Source organism: Triturus cristatus, chromosome 5_2 (genome assembly GCF_964204655.1).
Source record: "Triturus cristatus chromosome 5_2, aTriCri1.1, whole genome shotgun sequence".
Taxonomy (NCBI): domain Eukaryota; kingdom Metazoa; phylum Chordata; class Amphibia; order Caudata; family Salamandridae; genus Triturus; species Triturus cristatus.
The window spans coordinates 965,235,935-965,249,327 of NC_140588.1; the positions used below are offsets into that span (position 1 = coordinate 965,235,935).

At 43.3% G+C, this 13,393-nt stretch overlaps 1 long non-coding RNA gene across 1 annotated transcript; it reads right to left on the reverse strand.

Moving 5' to 3' along the window:
• Nucleotides 1–2,473: 2,473 nt before the first annotated feature.
• On the reverse strand, nucleotides 2,474–4,075 carry LOC146829484 (uncharacterized). Its single transcript, XR_014961993.1, has 4 exons — nucleotides 4,023–4,075; nucleotides 3,832–3,914; nucleotides 3,632–3,734; nucleotides 2,474–3,259 (listed from the first exon to the last, which is right to left on the reverse strand). It is a non-coding gene; the product is annotated as an uncharacterized LOC146829484 (long non-coding RNA).
• Nucleotides 4,076–13,393: the final 9,318 nt, after the last annotated feature.

The following is a 13,393-nucleotide window of genomic DNA, read 5'->3' on the forward strand; positions in this document are numbered from 1 at the left end:
CTCAGCTGCAAATAACAAATTACGTAAAGAAAAGTCACTCTGCACAGGTCAGGGAACTGGAACGCATTCACCAACGCACTGATGCACCAAGAATATGGCGTTAGTTGATGGCTTTGCATGCCCATCTAGCTGACCAAGACCTAGACTGGGCTGAGCACGCGGCCCTCCGCCTCCGACACTCATATTCTGTTGGAGGGGACAAATGTGGCCAGACATTGGCCAATAAACTTTGGATGAAGCGCCAAATAACGGGAATAGCTTTGTTACATTCAAGTATACTCAAGTCAGTAACCAAGACCGAACCATGTTTTGTCTCTCCAGTGTATATCAGCAGGAATGTGACAACAGCTGAGAACAGTTCTTTTCAGATTCCTGCCTTCACTCACCCCTAGACCTAAATATCCCTTCTTGCTCCCCCACTTCGTGTCCATCCCTTTACCACAAGGTGGTTTACGGAGCGCAGACTGTCAGGATTGAGTCCTTTATGGTCCTAGTGTCAGTGAAATGACACAGCCCCAGCATCCACTGAAGAAAGATAAATAAGAAGCTCCTGAAGGAGTAATTCACATTTTAAAAAAAACTTTTTAAATCAATCTATGTGGTTGGCATCAAATGAATCCAACCACTAACAGTATTCTTGAAATAACGCCTGCGAATTAATCAATATAATAAGGCGTGCTATAGAAGATTATCAATAATATATTCATACAATATAGAAGGATATTCAATACTACATATAGAATGAACACACAAATATATCAAAAATCACTAAATTATCGTGAAGGGCCATAGAAGAACAACCATCACCTAATAATCACAGGATATAAATCACAATTCATTGAATAGCTATTATTGGTAAATGGTAAATCCACCCAACCAATACATGACTCTTACACCATTTCATGGAGTTATTTCAAGAATTTAACAATTGGATTCACCTGATACCTCCCACATAGATTGATTAAAAATACTCAAAAAATTAATTGTGAATAACTCGTCCAGGAGCTTCTTTTTCTTTTTTGCCTTCATCACACCATCACAACATCGCTTTCTTACCTGCGTAGATTCCCTCAGCAAAAGGGAACCTACCCCTCAACAGATTTTTGCTGTTCATATCTGGCCGCGCCAGCATTAAATACACAGCTTGTATGGCTTAATCATCGTACCAAGAAGTTGTTTGCCAGTCAGTGTAATATTTATAGACTCTGTCATGGCTCCGGGGATCACAGGCTATGCCCATCGGCTTTAAGTTAATGCTTTTGAGAAGATCTTTAAAAAGAGGTGAGTTTGATGATTTCCAAAGCCTGCATATCTCTCTCCTCGCCACTTAAATCAGATAAAAAACAAGCTTTCCCTTGGCAGTATACAAATCAGGGTCAATCCCAAAAAACACAAGCCGGGGGCTTACCTCCATATGATGTCCTAATATATCGCTGATGAGCTTACTTACGGAAACCCAATAGGAGGCCAATATTGGACAGTGAATAAACATGTGTGTGTCATCTGCCCATATAGCCTTGCATTTTGGGCATCCAATGTCTTGACTGGCTATTCTTTGACAGCTTGCTTGGGATCCAGTTGGCCCTGTGGATCATAAACAAATGATTTCTCTTAAGTGGCGCTGCTTTCACCACTGAGTATAATGTGTTAAAAGATACTTGCCATAGTTGTCGTATGTATCCCTCTATTATGTCATCCTTCCATACTGTAGATACCTCAGGGTATTTCTTGTCTTCAGACTCGAGAAAGTCACAGTACCATATCATCACCTCCTTTTTTAATGGACCGACCTTCATTACCCGTTCAACCCATTCATCTTCCCCTTCCTCTACCCAATTCTGAGTTGCCCACCATGATTGTACCTGATAATACTTGAATCCCGTAAGCTGAATGGATAGTAGTAACTCTTGCCATTCCACTAATCCAGGTCCAACTTTCAAATCTGCCCAATAGCTCAGACCTGCCCTTTTTAAGGGACTTCTTCTTGGTTACTTTACATTTTTAGCAATTCACCTGGGGCATTATTGGGCAGCCCTGTCATATTAACTGAAGAAAGATGGCAACATTTGCACATCTTTTTTGCCATAGAACTCAGTTGTGATTGTTAGGTCTCGTCCACCCGACAACACACGCTGTCTGGATGTGAAAAACCTATTGTTCACTTAAAGTGGACTTCCACATCACCCATTGCTTACCATTGATTGGCTTAATGTTACTCTTATTCAATAACTTGCTCTCCTCCTATTCTGTGTGCCCCTCCCCCAAGAGCATAGCCTCTTTACAATCAATTTGATTGACTGACTTGTATCATTCCACTGCTAACATTTAGGGAACTACTATTTTCCTTTTTTCATATACAAATATTTTCTAGGTCTCTCCCCTGTATGCAGCTTCACTCACTCAAATATCCTCTCCTCCCACACCCTTGTGGTATGTTGCTCCCCATCCCTCCAAGCTTGTCCGTAAAAGCACAGCAACAGGGATATTTGGCTAAAGATCAGATTTTAAGGGTTGTTCTTGTTGCTTTATTGTCTGCATTCCATATATTGCATGAAAGCGCAAGCTTTGTCACACAAAGGCTTTTATAGTGCTGGGGTAAGGGCCATCTCCTGCACTCACTCAGCTGATATCTGAGACTGACGGTATATCTGGCATGGCACTTCACCTGAGGGTCCATAAACCTGCTCCTTGGGCTATTGTAGAAGACGGATGGCTGAATCTCGTGAAAAGTAAATTAGAACTTGACAAGGGTTTCCCTTTACATTCTGACATTTCCTTATTCTTTTTTAATTCTGTTCAGGTATAAAGATTGAAAACACTGAGCTCAATGTACAGTTTGTGAGATACAATAAGATAGGTGTTTGCTTTCCCACCAGTATTTTCAAATGTTTTTTTCTTTTACGTTTCTAAAGCAACATTTTACAGACAAACATTGGCAAAGCTAAATGCTTTGTGTACACATTAGAAAGTTGAGACCTATTGACTTTGCCAGTGTTCGTTTTGCAGCCTGCCAGAATAGCAGCAGGTAAATATGTCTAATATATCAATCAATGGAAGGAGTGGGAAAGTAGTCAATAAACAATCAATTATTGCAGTCCAAGAAAAATGTTTTTCGTAGTCCAAAAAGTTTCTTCCAAATAGATTCCTTTATTCTTTTCAAATTGATTTCAATATGATGCTCCAATACATTCTAGAAGTCCAAACAAATTTTACATAAACACAGCCAACGCGTTTCGTCCCCCTTGGGACCTCATCAGGGCTGCAAGAATAGAAAAGAAAGTATCACTAGTACATACATTATACATCTCTATTTCCAAGAGTCATACTAACATCAAATATATATTGTTTTATACATGTACAATACAAAAAACCTGCCTAAATAACACTCTAGAATATAAAGCATTTACCCAAAAACACAGTCACACAATGTTAATAAACAAAGGGGTGACATAACGATTTGCAGCATGTATTCAAAATATACAGTCTCACCCCTATTGTTTTAAAGCTGATTCTCCTATTAACTGACACAGAACAAAGTATATCCACTACTCTTAAGCATTATTACAATTGACCATCTAATTTGGGCCCTAATGTCTCTAATTTTAATTATATATAATAACCTATCACATACCTCCTAAATAATGTCACGGTGGAATATCAATCATGGAGGGATGCTAATTTCATTGAATATCCAGTCTCATCAGGGTCTTTCTCCAAATATAATGATAACTTTTCTAAATGAATAAAGCATAATAACTGATTAGTCCCCTATTTTATTATCCAAATCACCATTAACATTTGTATTCTTCATGACAAATTAATTGTCCTCACCTAAATCTATATCCGTTCTCCTCTTCTCTATATCCTCCACAAATTGAGTCCTTAGTGCTAAAGACCACTGTACCATTGAAAGTCTAAAAAACAACAACATAACAGGGAAGGACAGAATCAATATTCCTTCCTGAACCTAATTATCAAAACACTGTCAAATTATAGCAGAATACTCGATTTTATCAGCATACCTTGGCATCTACATCGATGAGTTCCTAGTAGCCTCCACTGCCATTTCGGTATCCCCGCTTGCCTGCGTGTATTACCCATTTCATTTTTAAATGTTTGGTTAACCAATCACATTCCCCACTGGCCAATTCCTTAATTAGCATAAAATGCTTCCTATCCGGTCCGTAGGCTGCCAACCAATCAAATTAAGCATTCAGCCTGTCACCTTCTTGCGTATAAACAAATATATTCTGTCCAATCGAAGGCGTTTGTCAAGTATTCCATTAACCAATCATATTCTCAGCTAACTAACCCCTCAATTTACATAAATTGGGATTGTTTCCTATCTGGTCCGCGCGATGCTGACCAATCAGATTAGACATCTTATATGTCTATTTCCTTCGATGAAACAGTTATATTGTCGCCTCTCTTTCTATCATATGCGTGTGGTTTTAACGGTGGGCCACTGGAGGTGGAGTGGAACATATACGCTTAGTATTAATTGTATTAATTGTATATTCAACAGTGCAAACAAATTTGACCCTCATCATTTTGGACAGTTGAGGTAATATGCCTATCGAGAAAAAAAAAGTGTGTTTGAGGGGCTTTCATACAAAAGCTACTGAAAACAAATGTGCTCAAAACAGGTGTGAAAGGAAGGAAACAGTACATATAGGTAAGCTTCAAACAAAAGATTTACCTTTGAAGGTGGCAGTATATCAAGGCTGTCTAGCCACCCTGCTACCAACAGAGACATTTGCTACTTACCGGCTCCACTGTGACTCCCACAAACACCCAGCGCAGGCAGATATCATAATTTAGAAACCATTACTACGAGTTGCAAAACATCCAATGTCTTGTTGCCAAAAGGTTAATTTCAGAGTAAAGTATGTTCTACTTTGAAAAACATACAATAACTACATCTATGCTCTTCAATCTTCCTGCATTTGAATGTTGGTATCCTTTGTACATTTCATAACTAAGAACACCAAACACAAAAGATCTGCTGAATTCATGCTACCATGCCCACAGCAGCAAAGGTGCCGAATGTATAACCTGCACGAAAACAAAAGTACAGAGCAAAATTACCTTTGGTTTGAAGTGGACAGCACATTTACAGTTCAAAAAGAAGTTTATTGAAAGAATTCCAAATATCAATACAAGGGACAATAAAACAACAAATAATCACATAAGTTAAAATAAAATTTAAGAAACAAAGTAATTGGATGCATGAGTCAGTTTTGCATAAGCTGAGATAGAAAATGACAAGGGTATGCAAATTGATAGGTGCAAATAAAAGAAGGATACAATTCATGTACGAATCTTAATACAAAATGCAAAGTAATCAGTTAATATAATATCAACATAAGAAAAGTCATGGAAGTTTCGAAACTTCTTGTTGCACTGGATTCAGGGAGAAAGATCGTCTAGCACTAGCATCAATAAACATTGTGATTGGTAACCATAAAATTTGAGCATTTCGTTGCCATGTGAATAGGGTATACAAAAGTTGTATCTTTCCAATTTTTAGTTATTTGTTGTAAAGCAACTGCTAATGATAGGTCTATTATCTTTGTGTTAGAATCACAATCTGTCCAGATAGGAGATAAGCTTCCCAAAAACACATGAGAAATCGAAAAAGAGCAGATGGAATAAAAAATTGAATTCATTTGAGACCAAACATTTTTCCAAAAATTATGGACAGGCGGGCATGTAAAAAGTAAGTGATAAAGATCTGAACGTGGAGAGGAACATGTCCAGCAGGCATCTGAGATCTCGGCGTGTCTTGCATTTAAAGTAACCGGGGATAACAAGAGTCTATTGTATATAAAGAAAAGTGTCTGTGTGGTGTTCGCTGCTCTTGAGGATTTCCTCATTTTAGTCCATATTTTATTCCATATCTCTATGGACCAGCAAACCTCCAAATCTTTTTCCCAAGAAAGCTCCACCATTATTTTTTTCTCGTATAATACATGAAGTATGTAAATAATTGTAAATAACGGAGGCTTTAGGATCAGCACGTAGAAGAATGTCATTTGTTAACCGGAGAGGATGCGGGGTCAGTGGGAGGGATGAGAGTATGGATTGGGTGTGAGCGTTTAAAACGGCTTGTTTCAGAAGGAGATATTTAGGTTGGAAACAGGAAAGTAGACCAAAGAGTCTACGAGCTTGTGAGAAAGACATAATCTCATCTTGTACATATGGATAGCACATTTAATACTACACATGCAATTACTTAAGCAAAGCTCTCAACTGTGTGCAGTATGTCAACCCGTGATATAAAGTGCTGTCTTTATGCTTTTTACAGCAGGTAATAAAAAGTGAAATTACTATTTTCCCATGCTTAAAAACACTTTAAGCAGTTCTATGCTAGACTCGAAATAGTTGCTTACATTTAGTTTACTGCAATCAACAGACAACTATGCCTGCTTGGAAATGAAACCTGTAAATACACGTAAATGCAGCGGTAAATAAGTCTTCTCTCTTTTCTGAGGCTTTATGGACCTCAGGTGGAAGCTTGCAAATAGATATACTATTACAAAAGCACCATTCTTGTTCCTCTATTTAATATGCACATGGTTTCGAGCTGTGTTGGAAACAGCATGTCGTTGTTGGTGCTTTCATTCTTTCCAATGTTGAATATTGTCTTTGTTTTGCCATCCACTTCTTATTAAAAACATCACTTTGGCTTTATGGTTCCAATATTTTCCACGTTGTTGAGGCAGCCCTCTTTATTGTGGATTTGGAACTTCATGCCATGCTCTAACCTTGCTTTTATTAAACAAAATAAAAAAACAGAACTGTATTAAAGATAAGGAGCAAAAAATAGATCTCTTTCATTTCTATGCCTGGCTTTATTTTGCATGAGCTGGCTCATTTCTTTTGCTGCAACTATTCATCATCGACAAAATGCATTGACAAAGCAAAAGGTTTGGCTAATGCCTTTCCAAGGTTAGACAAATTGGCTTTGCCAATGCTTGTGTTTAATCTTCATTAGGACTGTGAATCCATAAACGTCTTTCAGTTGAGGCTCCTGATGTGAAATGATTCAGCTAGATCTGCCATTCATTGACCGGTGCCTACAGTGATTTGTGGGTGATTATACTGATCGCCCACAGGGGAGGGTGTGTTTTTGTTTGACTGTTTCTTCCACAGTACCCTTTTTTCCAAGGCTCTTAATAACCTTCTTACTTTGAAACCTTCTTTGGGTATGTACTCCAAATTTGATCAGCTTTTTAACTTTGCCAAATGTTTGTTTTCCATTGGTGATCACTGGTGGGGTACTCTTAACAAGTGATTTTCAATTCTCTCCTATTGGGAAACATTTTATATTTTCTTCTAAAGGGGTTGACATGTGATTAACAGTCTTTTTTTCATCTTCTGTTGTACTGTGTCCTTTCAATCTGACTTGCATCTCCGCTGCTGCCCTTTGGAGCATGTTGTTTTAAAATTCATGGTATATCTATTCCGTTGTTGTGTTTTACATCAATTTCCAAAGACTTTTCTGTCAGGTAAGAGGGATATGACATCAGAAACATCTGGGCTCCTATTCTGACATCATATATGCATGTTCACCAAATGAAGATGTGTGAGTAGGTCAGTGAGGCTAACTTCAGCTTGTGCCCTTTCGTTTTTAATTAGGGCACATCAAAGTAATGGGATCGACCCTCATACAAATAAACGCAGCAGAAAGAAATCATGCTTTAACAAATAATCCACTGAATCCTGAAAACAGTCTTTTACCGTATCAAATTTATGGTTTGACTCTCATTTTGCAAACATTTTCTTTTCAGGTCATTATTTTTCTCATGCTCCATTTCCAGTCCTCTGCAATCAATGACTATTCATCTCTCAATGTCTAATCAATCAGGGATTGAGTCATTAGGGAACCGAAAGATCTCTTGTTTACTATACCTCTCCACCTCACTTCTCCTTTCAATGAATGCTGTCTTAGCGTCTTAGCCTGAAGCACTTCCGAGAGCATTGACCAAACACTCCAACAACACATCACCTCAAAATTCTCTTAGCCCGGGATACTGCCAAACAGAATGGAATCAAGTACCCACAGAGCCATGACACCAAAAGCACAGATTTCTATATTCTGGGAATATTTTGTTGAATTATTTCCGCATATAATTCAATCTAAAGTTTGCGAAATACAAAATACTTCTCAGTTCCGAACTACTATGCAGGAGATGCCTCTATGAATCAATTTTTTGTGAGTCCTAATCTTACACATCCTATTCAAGCCTTTCCGATCATATAGTTTCCAATTTGGAGTGCTGCACTGGGTACCCTTATTAATAATTTTTGGGGCTTGAACTATATATCTTTCTTTGAAGGAAGATCGAAATCTCATTCTCAGTCTGTTTACAGTGGGCTTAGAGTCAGCCTATTGCTTAGAATTGGTTGGCCTTCTTGTGAATCCCATTTGCTTGCTTCTTATTGGATGACTTTCGTTCCTCTTCTTGTGAACTTTTTTACCATCCTTTTGGCTGGATGACTTACATCTTTTTTTTTTTGCTGATGCCACTCAGCATTCCCAAAAAATGTTATTCTGTTTGCTGAATAGCATCAACAAAAACATTTGCAAATCCAATAGGTCTGTATTGGTAAAGCCAGTGTTTGTTTTCATTCATCCGCTAAAACAGCTCCTGCATGAATTAAAAAAGCTTGCCCGTATCTCTATGCCACATTTTCCACCAGTTCTAGAAAACACGTAAACAGGTAATCCCAGGTAAATCCCTTACAATACAAAAGTTACTCTAGCTCCCACATCCCCTTCTCCATCCACTCTGGCACCATCCTGGGCACCTCAGCTGAAAATGTGAAGGTATCCCTCCCTTTTCCCTTTATCTTTCTACATTTTTTTACCCAATGGATTGACATTGAGGGGTCGATTCCGATCCGGGTCGGACAGCTCTCCGAGAGCTGTTCGTAGCCTTACCTTGCGACCGACACGTACCCGTAGCCGGTCCGTCCTGTTGATGAAGTACGATGCGCATAACTGCCAAAAACCCGACCGACACGTAGGCTGTGATTCAAGCTCCATTCTCCGTCCGAGCCGTAACTCCTAAATCCGAACCAAGTCGCCCGGAAGCAGTATCTATAGCAGTTTCCGCCCTGACAAGTATGATGCGTACTTCCTACGAGCCGTACGGGTTGCCACGTACGGCACGTCACAGCATCCGGAAAAGAAGCATATCAGCTACGATTCACACCACAACTCAATCCACGGCTACGAGACGGACCAGCTTGCAACGGGTACGAGATGGAGCAACAAGCAGCGTGTACGAGACAAACACATCATGAATCCCATCGCGCAGGTCATACCAGTACTCTACATCTATGACCGGATCAGGAACAGACGCGGACGGCGCAGACGGTGAGTCAGACACCTAGCACACAAACAAACAACACGTACCCGCAAAATGGCACACACACACAGGGGATCCATATCCTGGACACTAACAACAGGCCACCATAGGGGTTGTATGGACAGCACAACTACCACCCCCACCCATAGGGCCCATGTTGACCATCACTAATGCCACCCCCACTCATAGGGCTTATGTTGCCCATCACCCCTGCCACCACCACTGATAGGGCTTATGTTTCCCAGCACTACTGCCACCCCCACTCATAGGGCTTATGTTGCCCATCACCCCTGCCACCCCCACTCTTAGGGGACCTGTTGCCCATCACCCCTGCCACCCCCACACATAGGGGACCTGTTGCCCATCACCCCTGCCCCCCTCTCATAGGACTTATGTTGCCCATCACCCCTGCCACCCCCACTCATAGGGGACCTGTTGCCCATCACCCCTGCCACCCCCACCCATAGGGGACCTGTTGCCCATCACCCCTGCCACCCCCACTCATATGGGACCTGTTGCCCATCACCCCTGCCACCCCCACACATATGGGACCTGTTGCCCATCACCCCTGCCACCCCCACTCATAGGGCTTATGATGCCCAGCACTACTGCCACCTCCACTCATAGGGCTTATGTTGCCCATCACCCCTGCCGCCCCCACTCATAGGGGACCTGTTGTCCATCACCCCTGCCAACCCCACTCATAGGGCTTATGTTGCCCAGCACCACTGCCACCCTCACTCATAGGGCTTATGTTGCCCATCACCCCTGCCACCCCCCACTCATAGGGGACCTCTTGCCCATCACCCCTGCCACCCCCACCCATAGGGGACCTGTTGCCCCTCACCCCTGCCACCCCCACTAATAGGGGACCTGTTGCCCATCACCCCTGCCACCCCCACTCATAGGGCTTATGTTGCCCATCACCCCTGCCACCCCCACTCATAGGGGACCTGTTGCCCATCACCCCTGCCACCCCCACTCACAGGGGACCTGCTGTCCATCACCCCCACCCATAGGGGACCTGTTGCCTATCACCCCTGCCACCCCCACTCATAGGGCTTAGGTTGCCCAGCACTACTGCCACTCCCACTCATAGGGCTTATGTTGCCCATCACCCCTGCCACCCCCACTCTTAGGGGACCTGTTGCCCATCACCCCTGCCACCCGCACCCATAGGGGACCTGTTGCCCATCACCCCTGCCACCCCCACTCATAGGGGACCTGTTGTCCATCACCCCTGCCACCCCCACCCATAGGGAACCTGTTGCCCATCACCCCTGCCACCCCCACTCATAGGGCTTATGTTGCCCATCACCCCTGCCACCCCCACTCATAGGGGACCTGCTGCCCATCACCCCTTGCCACCCCCACCCATAGACGACCTGTTGCCCATCACCCCTGCCACCCCCACTCATAGGGCTTATGTTGCCCAGCACTACTGCCACCCCCACTCATAGGGCTTATGTTGCCCATCACCACTGCCACCCCCACTCATAGGGGACCTGCTTCCCATCACCCCTGCCACCCCCACTCATAGGGGACCTGTTGCCCATCACCCCTGCCACCCCCACTCATAGGGCTTATGTTGCCCAGCACTACTGCCACCCCCACTCATAAGGCTTATGTTGCCCATCACCCCTGCCACCCCCACCCATAGGATGGGTGATGCGTCACGCATCCATCATACTCCAACATTAGGTATGTCAGCAAAATACATCCCCCTAACATCATGACAACAGTGTGTAGTCTGTGACAAATGCCCACAACAGTGATTATGATTTCGAACATAAAATGTAACTACCAGCACATGTGTGACCAAAAAATGAGTGTGGCCTACACAAGGCAAGCATCACTATAGCACTGTGTCAATGTATAAATAACACCCCCTCACTGTGTAGAACAAAAGTTAAGTGTGGGGTTCCAAGCTGCAGCAAATGTCGAGAATTGTGGTGATGGGGTCTAAACCCCCCCTCATCACAGTGACCAAAAGGTAAGTGTCATCATGGTCAAAGCTGCAAATGCCAAACAACATGTAGGATTCCCGGTCCCAACACATTAAACAATTTTGGGGCAAACTAGTGATTGTGTCCCATACCCACAGAGATGTGGTGAGGCTAACAGTGCTGTGAAAACAAAACATACTCTCGGCCATGTGCAGACAAGCACCACACATGGGGGCTGACAATGCATACAGGGTACAATGACACAAGAGCAGAAGTGACCATCACAAAGCATACACACATCTCGAAAATAGACACACTAATCAAAACAACCTGTGTAGACTGTAGGTGTCAGGTCACAAACTCCCATTCCATGCCAGCAATGGCACCTAACAACCAGGATGAATGTGCAGAATGATGTGGTATGACTCACAGGGACAGCAGGGAAAATCACAGAAACATTATCCAGACAATGGCCCACAACAGCAATACCAATGCACTGATGCAGATGCACAAACACAAACAGGCAACCTCACACTGCACATCTGACACAACATGTGTGTGTGTGTGTGTGTGTGTCTCAGTATCCCCAGGCAACTACACAACACATGAGGGGGGCTGAACCAAAGTGACACAGATGTGGACACAGTGCCATACAAAAGTAAACCATCATTGGGACCCCCTTAGTGGGCAATAAGGCATTGAGAGTCAGCCTATTGCTTAGAATTGGTTGGCCTTCTTGTGAATCCCATTTGCTTGCTTCTTATTGGATGACTTTCGTTCCTCTTCTTGTGAACTTTTTTACCATCCTTTTGGCTGGATGACTTACATTTTTGTTTTTTTGCTGATGCCACTCAGCATTCCCAAAAAATGTTATTCTGTTTGCTGAATAGCATCAACAAAAACATTTGCAAATCCCATAGGTCTGTATTGGTAAAGCCAAGCTATGAGACGTATTGGATTTGCCAGTGTTTGTTTTCATTCATCCGCTAAAACAGCTCCTGCATGAATTAAAAAAGCTTGCCCTTATCTCTATGCCACATTTTCCACCAGTTCTAGAAAACACGTAAACAGGTAATCCCAGGTAAATCCCTTACAATACAAAAGTTACTCTAGCTCCCACATCCCCTTCTCCATCCACTCTGGCACCATCCTGGGCACCTCAGCTGAAAATGTGAAGGTATCCCTCCCTTTTCCCTTTATCTTTCTACATTTTTTTTACCCAATGGATTGACATTGAGGGGTCGATTCCGATCCAGGTCGGACAGCTCTCCGAGAGCTGTTCGTAGCCTTACCTTGCGACCGACACGTACCCGTAGCCGGTCCGTCCTGTTGATGAAGTACGATGCGCATAACTGCCAAAAACCCGACCAACACGTAGGCTGTGATTCAAGCTCCATTCTCCGTCCGAGCCGTAACTCCTAAATCCGAACCAAGTCGCCCGGAAGCAGTATCCATAGCAGTTTCCGCCCTGACAAGTACGATGCGTACTTCCTACGAGCAGTACGGGTTGCCACGTACGGCACGTCACAGCATCCGGAAAAGAAGCATATCAGCTACGATTCACACCACAACTCAATCCACGGCTACGAGACGGACCAGCTTGCAACGGGTACGAGATGGAACAACACGCAGCGTGTACGAGACAAACACATCATGAATCCCATCGCGCAGGTCATACCAGTACTCTACATCTATGACCGGATCAGGAACAGACGCGGACGGCGCAGATGGTAAGTCAGACACCTACCACACAAACAAACAACACGTACCCGCAAAATGGCACACACACACAGGGGATCCATATCCTGGACACTAACAACAGGCCACCATAGGGGTTGTATGGACAGCACAACTACCACCCCCACCCATAGGGCCCATGTTGACCATCACTAATGCCACCCCCACTCATAGGGCTTATGTTGCCCATCACCCCTGCCACCACCACTGATAGGGCTTATGTTTCCCAGCACTACTGCCACCCCCACTCATAGGGCTTATGTTGCCCATCACCCCTGCCACCCCCACTCTTAGGGGACCTGTTGCCCATCACCCCTGCCACCCCCACACATA